Genomic DNA, 9,107 nt, shown 5'->3' with positions numbered 1-9,107 from the left:
GTGCGGTAAAATCGTACAAACCACACGCCACCACAGCGCCAGACTCAACATAGAATTAGCACAGGAATAACAATAATCAGGAATACCCTCCACCTCAATCCTAACCAAGTCAACGCCTCAACATTTACCTCTTCCCTCGGTTTGGTTGGTCCACTTATTCCGTTCGCTCGATTCGAGCAGCCTGTTTAAGCACCCCAATGGTTGCTGTTCAACCGCAAGAAAGACGCAGCGTGGTGATTGGTAGCCTAAAATTTCTAAGCTGATTGGCTATCAGTGAACGTTAGCAAGATGGTAGCAGCCATATGGCGCCTGTACCAAACAGAAATAAAAATCTTTCAGCAGGAATTTACAAAGCTGGCGAAGCAGCGACAAGTGGACTCTGATACAGCTATTCCAGGGCTCTAAGCAATACCTGCCTACTCAGTTACCTATATCTCCATTGATGTCGCGCCAGTGTTGGATGGGGTGCGAGGTTTCTAACCGCTAAGCGAGCTGAAGATACGGAGCGCCACATTTCGGGAACTTGTGGCTCGAAAATCATGTACGTCAGCAAAACCGGTCTTTTTTCTGCCTCAGATTTACTGTCCGTGGCTGGTGAATACCCGTATGGGGTATGACTAAGGTTCGAACCGCAGGTGGAATCTTGTGTATTTGTACCAGTTTTGGTCTGTGATGATGAGATAAGTAAAATGATACCACATGAGGTAGTCATAGGCAATTCAATGAGCTCTGTGCACCTGTGTAACATTCATTGTTCTTTGCTCCATATTCTTGATTTTCATTCCAGAAGCTGGACATGCATATCTCAATTTACAAATGGCTTTGAATTGCAGAGGCTGGAATATTTTGTGTCATGCCAAGCTGTTTATATGGAGGTAGCATGCTTGTCATGTGCATACATTATTTCAATTGGTAAGACCACTGAAAATCAGGTCATAAACATTAATGTGCATTAAATATATGTTATACAAGCAGTAAGCAGATTTATTTAACTGCCTTCAAAGTAATTACTTATTGCCTAGGAAGCAGTCTCATTGAAAAATTGATGATGTGTTGCATCTCTCAAGCTGCAACCAGTAGACACTTGTGGTTGCTTGAGAATACCATTTTGTCATATTACAGTAAGTTGGAACTTTTGGTTTTTATGAATGGGATTTTTATAAATAACTTTGAAAGTGCCCCTCCCGAGCATTGCTTATTGCAGAGGTATTGAAGCCCATCAGCTTAGCTGTCAAATTTTAGATCCATGAATGATTTCTTCCCAATACATTTTAGCATGCCACATGATCAGATGTCATGGGATGTGGCTGCCACTGGCTGACATACTCCTCATCCTGGCAAGCCACTATCTGCTAGTCATAGACAACTCTCATGACCATTTTTTCGGGGACACAAACCCACACATGGGTGTGCTCCAGTGAAGTGCCTGGCAATGTACCATCCAAGCTATGGGAAGGATAGCTATGTATTGCTATGAATCATGCTGCAGGCAGAGCCTTACTTGTGCTGTGATGATGTTTCAGCTGGAGCAGATTGGATACACTGTACAATTATTTTTAAAGATGTGGCTTTGCAACCAGTGATGACCTTAGGCTCACACAGTTTTCAGTGTTGAGAAAAGCTGTAACATCTCAAAGTTTGGCTGAATAAACTGTGGGACATTTGCATGCAACATGACCATGCAGGTTCTTATGCTGCATTTCAGTGTGATCACAATTTTGCCTCCTTAACTGATTAATATAGAACATGTTCATTAATATGAAGCAGTTTTCAGGTAAATAGAAAATTGAACCCAGGTTGGACCCAGGGTCTGTCCTGGTTGTGCAGTTGGTTAGAGTGTGTGTCTTCTGATCCACCCACCCAGGGCAGGATGGGTTCTAGTTGCTTAAGACTCAAGCTATTTGCCCTTGACATGTATGGTCTGTGGCTGGTGTTAGTAGCCCCATCAAGCATTGCAGCACAGTAAACTTTCATCACCAGATTCTGCTGTTTACCTGAAATTGAATGCTCAAATGGGATGATAAGAGTCAGAACCTGCACAATAAGCACTGCCTAGCATGGGTCCTAACCCCATAAATTCATTCATTTGAAAGGTTGGATTAGGCCTTAAAAAGTTGAAAAATTGGTGTGTGATATCATCCTCAGGTATGTTAGCATGCACACAAGTTTTGGGTAGCTAATTTCTTACCATTGCTAGGTGTTAGGGAGTCCCAAGAAGGGCTGAATGATGCTTGTCTTGGGCCACTGAATTGTCTCCTTGGAATTGCTGTGTGTCATTCCAGGGTCTTCTGATTTTCAACCCATTGCTCTACCAACTGAGCTAACTGGGTAGGGTCTCAAAGGGAAGAGACCCAGTGGAGCACTTTTATCACAATCAGAAGATCCTGGCTCAAATCTAGGCAATTGCAAGGAGAGAATTTGGGTTGTGAAGAAAAAGTTGCATCTCACATTGTATAATGGCTGCCAAAGTTGAGCCATAGTCATGCTTGTCCACCTCCTGCAGTGCATTTGAACCATCCACCTGACAAGCATCAGCATGTCTACCCCCGACGGGCGCCCTGCCCGGCCTGATGGAGCAGATGCAGCAGAAGTTGGTCAAGTACCAGACGTGGCTGAAGAGCCGGCCACAGCAGGGCGCCGACCTGGAAGTCGTCCTGAAGTGGGTCTCCTACTACCTGGCAGGTTTGTTTGCTGAGGCACATCTCGGGTCAACATGTGGTGAAGGCCTCCAGGTGTGTGTTTACTTGAAATCTGTCGCCGGCTGTTGAAGGACCCTTTAGTGTGGTTGTAGGAAGCTTTGCCATCATGTGCCTAAGCAGACCTGTGAACATGGTATGCCTTGCAGGGGAACAAAATATTCCCTGTCCCCACTATCTTTGTTTCTAGTGAGGCAAGAGACGTGGAATTTCTCAAAAATGATGTTATTGGGAGTAGGCAACAATAGACGATAACGCCGAACACAGAGACATGTCATGCCTTTACGAAGGCAAACGATTAGCTGTCACCGATTGAATTCATGATGCGCCATCAGTCCTGCTGGGTTACAGCATACTCTTAAAATATAGGGTCATAGAAGGTCAAGTTCAACTCTGGTCAACAACAGATTCAGCGCAGTTTAGCAGATATCCACGTATCATTTTATTTTATGAATACATAATTTGTTGCTTATTTTATTACTATAATATATATGTATATAATTTAATATTAGATTCAGCGTACACCGATGACCGTGCACCCCTGACACAAAACATTCTGATGAGCACTGGGTGTCGCTGTTTGACATGACAATTACGTGACACGCTGAGGTCCAGTGTCGGAACGGAACGATGGATCCGCGTAGCGGCTCTTTTCTAAGAAAACATGATGAAGGGACATTGTTCGGCGATGGCATTGCTTCTCTGCGAGTGTGCACTGTCACGCCGCGAGCGCTTCTCCGTTGCCATGGCTGTTGCTTCTCCAATGCCTCTCCGTTGCCGTGACCGTTGCTTCTCCGTTGCGTCTCTGATGCGGGCTATCACCAAGGGCGGACATTGCGACTTTGTCTGGCTATTGCTAGGAAATTTCGGATCGATTTGGCTGGAGTTTGGTTTGTTCGTTGTTCTGCTTCTTTTTTGGGGGGAGGGTAGGATACATCAAAATCTGTTTCACTTTAAAGTTTAGTTCGATGTTTTTTTAATGGACGACGGGATGGATCTCCCGCCACCCCAGTGTTCGTATTGAGTCTTATTGCGACTTACGTGTGCGAAACAAGTTTGTGGAGTAGTAAACGATGGCCGCTGGATGTGATGGGTGTCTGTTTTATTGCGACCAATTGGGTCTAACAAGGGACAAAAGCGAGTAGGGCATGACATTTTATAGGCAAGTATTTATGACGCTGCTCATGGATGGCTTAGCACTTTGATGGACGGTGGCTACCTGGGCTATCGGCCTCTGGCTTCCACCTGGTCCCCGGATTGCTTCTCCTTCCATCGTTGTTCCGCGCTTATCAACACTACAGCCATCAACATGGTATTCGAATTGCGGTAGTAGTTGTGGTCCGGCACGGAGACAAACGGTCTGTGCCGCGCTCCATCTGTTTGGGTTCACGCTCCGCGAGTGTCACAAGATCGGCGGCATACGGAACAGCTGGACGCGCTCCTTCTCGTGCCACTGGTCTCGGTTCAGCTCTCCCAGCAGCCAGGGCTCCTGTCGGTGCCGCCGGCGGCGCGCCAGAGCCGGCTCAGCGGCCCCGGTCTCCGGCTCTGAAGGCTCCCTGTCTCCGCTGAAGGCGGGCTCAGGCTCCAGAGACTCGGCGGGCTCGAGATCTAGTGCCAGAGATGGCTTCCGGCTGGGTTTCAGAGATTGGTGGCAGTGCTTCTGCGGGTGGGTATAGTATGGGCTCAGGAATATCGAACGAGAACGGTACAGGTTCAGTGGGTGAAGGTGTAGCCTCTGTGAGTGAAGGTGGAGCCTCCGTGGGTGAAGGTGGAGCCTCCGTGGGCGGCGGAGAGGCCTCTGTGGGCGGCGGTAGGGCCTCCGTAGGCGGCGGTGGGGCCTCCGTGGGCGGGGGTGGGGCCTCTGTGGGCGGCGGTGGGGCCTCCGTGGGCGGCGGCGGGGCCTCCGTGGGCAGCGGTGGGGCTTCGGTAGGCGGAGGAGGAGCATCTGTGGGTGGGTGAGGAGTCTGCGGCTCGCTGGTGGTGGCCGCAGCTGGCCGGGCCGACTCTGTGACACTCGGGGACGCCGTTGGAGGCTCGGTCACCTGCCTGACAGCCTCTCGTCGGACCGCCACGGGCGCGGCCGTGGCGCTTCCCGCCGCAGCGGCGCCGCGCAGCCGCGACCGGTCCACCCAGTCGTGTTCGTTCTGATCCATGGGCTTCATGTTGTGGAAGGCGCGCTTCATGAAGTAGAGGCAGATGAAGAGCACGGCGGAGACTACCACCAGGTTGAGCACCGGCGGCAGTATACTGCCCTGGCGACGCTGGCTGGCCTTCATGGCACGCGCCATCTTGGTCAGAGGTGCTTACTTCTGCTGCCGCACGCGGCTTACTTCCGCGGCTTGGTTCGTGTCTGCGGGGAAGAATGGGCGGTTGCGTTGTTTTGTTTTCTCAAAGAAATTGCCTGCGCATTGCTTGCGCCAGTCCCAAATAGCGCAGGAGGCATTTCGATTGCAGTCGCCGGTAACGTTCAGAGTGTATGATGATCAAACGGTGTGGAAATTCGTCATCGCAGCTGACTTTCCGTGCTCAATTGACCGTTTTGACTCTGGTACCCTGGTACTCTAGTGGACATAAATGTCGAGCGATGTTGATCGAGTCCGTCGGGTCCAGTCGGGTTCCTCCAGGCAGCCGTCTTAGTCTCCGGACTCAAGTAACCCTTCACGTAGCTGGAGTAGGCGCGGTTTCCGTCGTTTCCCGACTCGAATTTACTGCTATCTCACGAGCCATATCTCTTAGATAGCCTCAGTTTCTAAGGCACTGGGGCGGCTCACACGATGCGCAGCGATGTTTGGCGTCCTTGACGGGAGTGATCGGTTTATTGGTGTTTTTAACGCGACATTATGTTATTTCCGGATCCATGTTGGCCTCGCCACACACGATCGGGGCCCACCGCTTTTGCGAATGTTTTGCTGTTCAGTGACGTTTTCTCGAGGCGTTTCTCGTGCACCGCGTATGCTGTTGCGCCTTGAGAGTATTGGGGCGGACTTCGCCACGGAACTAGATCAGGAGTGATACGGAAAAGTGCGTGGTAGTATCGCGTCAGGCAGATAGGTGCTGTAGCGACTGCCACTCACTAGTTTGTCTTCTTATAAACACCGTTTACGCTCTGTTACACAGTCATACTATGCGCCATTGTGTCTTTCGCTTTTCATCTCATTTGGTGCCATCGCCGTGCAGTCACATCCGGTCATGCGGACGATCTCAAACGCTTTTCGTTAGACCCTATCACAGAACGACACTACATCACGCTCCAAATATCTGTTTACGCGGGCTGCTCCGCTGCCGCCTTCATCCGCACCAACCATCACGCACACCCGTGACAGGCGCGAGCTGTACTCCAATGTGGTGATTCGCGCGGTGTCCGAAAGGCCAGTAAAATTTGATGTCTTCGTCAGGGCGGACTGGGTCGGGCATGGTCCATGCGGGTTGCCTTCGTCCCTCACCTGACCCACGCCGCCATGTCAGGCCGAGTTCCAAGCCACCGCCGTCCCTGACGTGACCCCGCCACCAGTTCACACCGAGCGCTCGCCGCCACCGTCCCTGACGTGACCCCGCCACCAGGTCGGACCGAGCGCTCGCCGCCACCGTCCCTGACGTGACCCCGCCACCAGGTCGGACCGAGCGCTCGCCACCACCGTCCCTGACGTGACCCCGCCGCCAGGTCGGACCGAGTCCCACGCCACCACCGTCCCTGACGTGACCCCGCCACCAGGTCGGACCGAGCGCTCGCCACCACCGTCCCTGACGTGACCCCGCCGCCAGGCCGGACCGAGTCCCACGCCACCGCCGTCCCTGACCTGACCCCGCCACCAGGTCGGACCGAGCGCTCGCCGCCACCGTCCCTGACGTGACCCCGCCGCCAGGTCGGACCGAGTCGCGCGTCTCGGCCGTCTCCGAGCTCGTCTACTCCGTCTCGCGCCTGCTGACGCTGGCCAACCGGCTGCTGGTGGCCGCGCCGGCCGGCCGGCCGCGACTGCCGGCGGTGGCGGGTGGCCGGCTGCGCGCCTGGCTCGCGCTGCTCGAGTACGTCGAGGTGTTCGTCGAGCTGGCGGCCGCCCAGCTGCTCGGCCCGACCGGCCGCTGGGCTGCCATCGTCGTCGTCCAGGTGGTCAAGTGAGTGTGGCCGGGCGGCAGCCGCGGCGAAGGAGGAATGAGGAGGGGCGCGCTGGCAGTTCTTTCGTCATGTATAACCCGTTTGGAGTTGTCTAACGTGCGATTTATTTCGGCGCGTTGGTGTCTGTCATGTAACTGCGGCTGGCTCAGACCGAAGATGTACACGTGTCAGTCGTGTCTGTCTGTGTGTCTTGACGTTTGTGTCTGAGGCTGCTCTACAGCCCTAGTTGGGCGTGCTGATGTCTCAGCCTCACAGCCACCACCGCTGACCGTCTCCCTCTGTCGGCCAGGGCGTGTCTGCGGCTGGTGCTGCTGTACGGCCACGGCTGTGGCATGCTGAGCTCGCCGCCAATCCGGCCGGACGCGGCGCAGGCCGACTGCGCGGCACCGGCCGCCGACGAGGTGGTGGTGCTGCCCAGCACCGGGCGGCGCGTCCGCAGCGTCGCCACAGGTACCGCACGCGGTCCGCCGCAGCTCCGGGGCGAGGCGAGCGCTGGCGGTGGCGCCCGCCGGCGGGTGTTGGCGCCAGCAAGACAGATGTCGCTGCCTCCTAAAGCATGCCTCCAAAGCAAGTCATAAGCCCTACCAGCCGCGTTTCACGCTTTATTACGGTATCTGCGATTGTCGTTTAAATGCGACGTGCAAATTTGTGATCAAAAGCAAATAAAAGGGCTTACGTTTTGTCTATCAGTTATTCGTCGCTTTGCATGGTTTCATTCTGCGTATTTTGGCGCCGAATCATCTTATTCAGTGGGCGGTATTTGCCGAATGTCATGGCAGTAGCAAAGGCCGTAAAATTTCAGGCGCAGCACACGTTTTTGTGGCGATCAAGATTCCTGTCATATGAATTGGCGGCCGATGCTCATAGTCGGGTAGTCTCACCAGCCGCAGCCACGTCTGACGTCACTGGGACAATGTCCAGCTGCTCGTGGCGCCCGCCGCGCCTGACCCGTTGTCCTGCCGGCGCTTGCAGAGGCGTCGCCGGTGCGCCGGGCGTGGGGGGTGCCGCGCGCGCCCTCGCCCACGTCACTCCGGCCGCGGCCGCTGCAGGGGCGCCGCCTGGCCGCCGAGACGCTGTACGTGCTGCGGCCGCTGCTGCAGCTGGGGGCGGCCGGCGTCACCGGCTACCGCTCCTGGCCGGCCTGGCTGCTGCCTCTTGCCGTCGAACTGACCAGGTCAGGCGGACCGGCGGCTGCCGAGCGGGGCATGCTGCTGCTGGTGGTTAATTTCTGACTTTCTTGCCTTGGTTCTCCGTACGTTGAATTACTGCATGCATGGACATGGGCGCTCCCTTGCTAGGAACTGGCTTAGGTCCAAGCCCAAAAGCCAGGGTCCTAGTTCCAGGCTCTTGGGTGTGTGTCGGAAACGCAAGCCATGCCGTGACACACGGTGTGTGCCAAAGTGTAAACAGGGTCAGAAAAGCGAGCCGCTTGGTGTTCTGTCCCATCCATTCCGGCATATTTTAATGCTGTTCTTTCGGCACTTGAATTACTTCATCTACAAATAGGTCTGGCAAATCTAGCAGATACCCTGCATTGCAATTGCTTACTCTTTTTAGTGTTTTGCATGACCTCTGACTTCAGCATTACCTTTTCACTTCTGTTGCAGTCTGCACCTGCACTCTGTCGGCGGCCAGCTGGGCGGCGCCGAGCGGACGGAGCTGTACTCGCGGCAGCTGCAGCTGCTGCTGTACCTGCTGCGCTCGCCCTGTTACGAGCGCGTCACGGAGCGGCAGGCTGGCGGCGGCGCTCGGTCTGCTGGCGCGCCGGCTGCCGCTCGGCCGCTACCTCGCGCAGCCGCTGCTCGACTACCTGCCCGCCTGGCAGCGGGTGTATTTCTACGTGTGGTGAGGGGGGGGGGGGGGGGAGGGGACTGCCGCCGGCGCTCGGCGAGCGCTGTTCGCAGTGTCCAGTGGGGCAGGCGTCACCGGGAGGCGCCGGTAACCCGGGGTTCAAGTTGGGTTGGGCGGAATGGCGTCTCGTGTGACCCGGGCCCGCTGACGTTCCGAGTTTAAGAGGGCGCGGGTGGGGAGGATACGCGCTGGTGGTCGGAACACCAGGTGGCAGTGTCGAAGGCGGCTCGGAGCGTGAGCAAAGGACCACTGAAAGGTCGTAGATAGAATAGGTGTTGTCCGTCGCGGCGAGGTATTTTGCTCCATCTGTTTCCATATATTCCCGCGGAGCTTACAAATACTGGGCGAGAGGTTGGAGCGTCAGCCCCTGTCTGCCCGTGCCTTTCGTACTGGCGTTGCGTCTGACGAGCGGGGCGGGCCGCACTGGTTAACAGTGGCGCGAAGGC

The 9,107-nt window shown here is 54.9% G+C and overlaps 1 long non-coding RNA gene across 1 annotated transcript; it reads left to right on the top strand.

Annotated features, from left to right (window-relative positions):
* The first annotated feature begins 397 nt into the window (after positions 1-397).
* LOC119092106 (uncharacterized) lies at positions 398-6,601 on the top strand. The gene is made up of 3 exons (XR_005093503.1): positions 398-541; positions 2,504-2,682; positions 6,560-6,601. It is a non-coding gene; the product is annotated as an uncharacterized LOC119092106 (long non-coding RNA).
* The last annotated feature ends 2,506 nt before the right edge of the window (positions 6,602-9,107 follow it).

The sequence above is a fragment of the Pollicipes pollicipes genome, unplaced genomic scaffold (assembly GCF_011947565.3).
Source record: "Pollicipes pollicipes isolate AB1234 unplaced genomic scaffold, Ppol_2.1 Scaffold_3447;HRSCAF=4054_pilon_pilon_pilon, whole genome shotgun sequence".
Lineage (NCBI taxonomy): Eukaryota > Metazoa > Arthropoda > Thecostraca > Pollicipedomorpha > Pollicipedidae > Pollicipes > Pollicipes pollicipes.
Note: the sequence above shows the minus strand (reverse complement) of the source record. Positions and strands in the feature narration are given on the sequence as shown.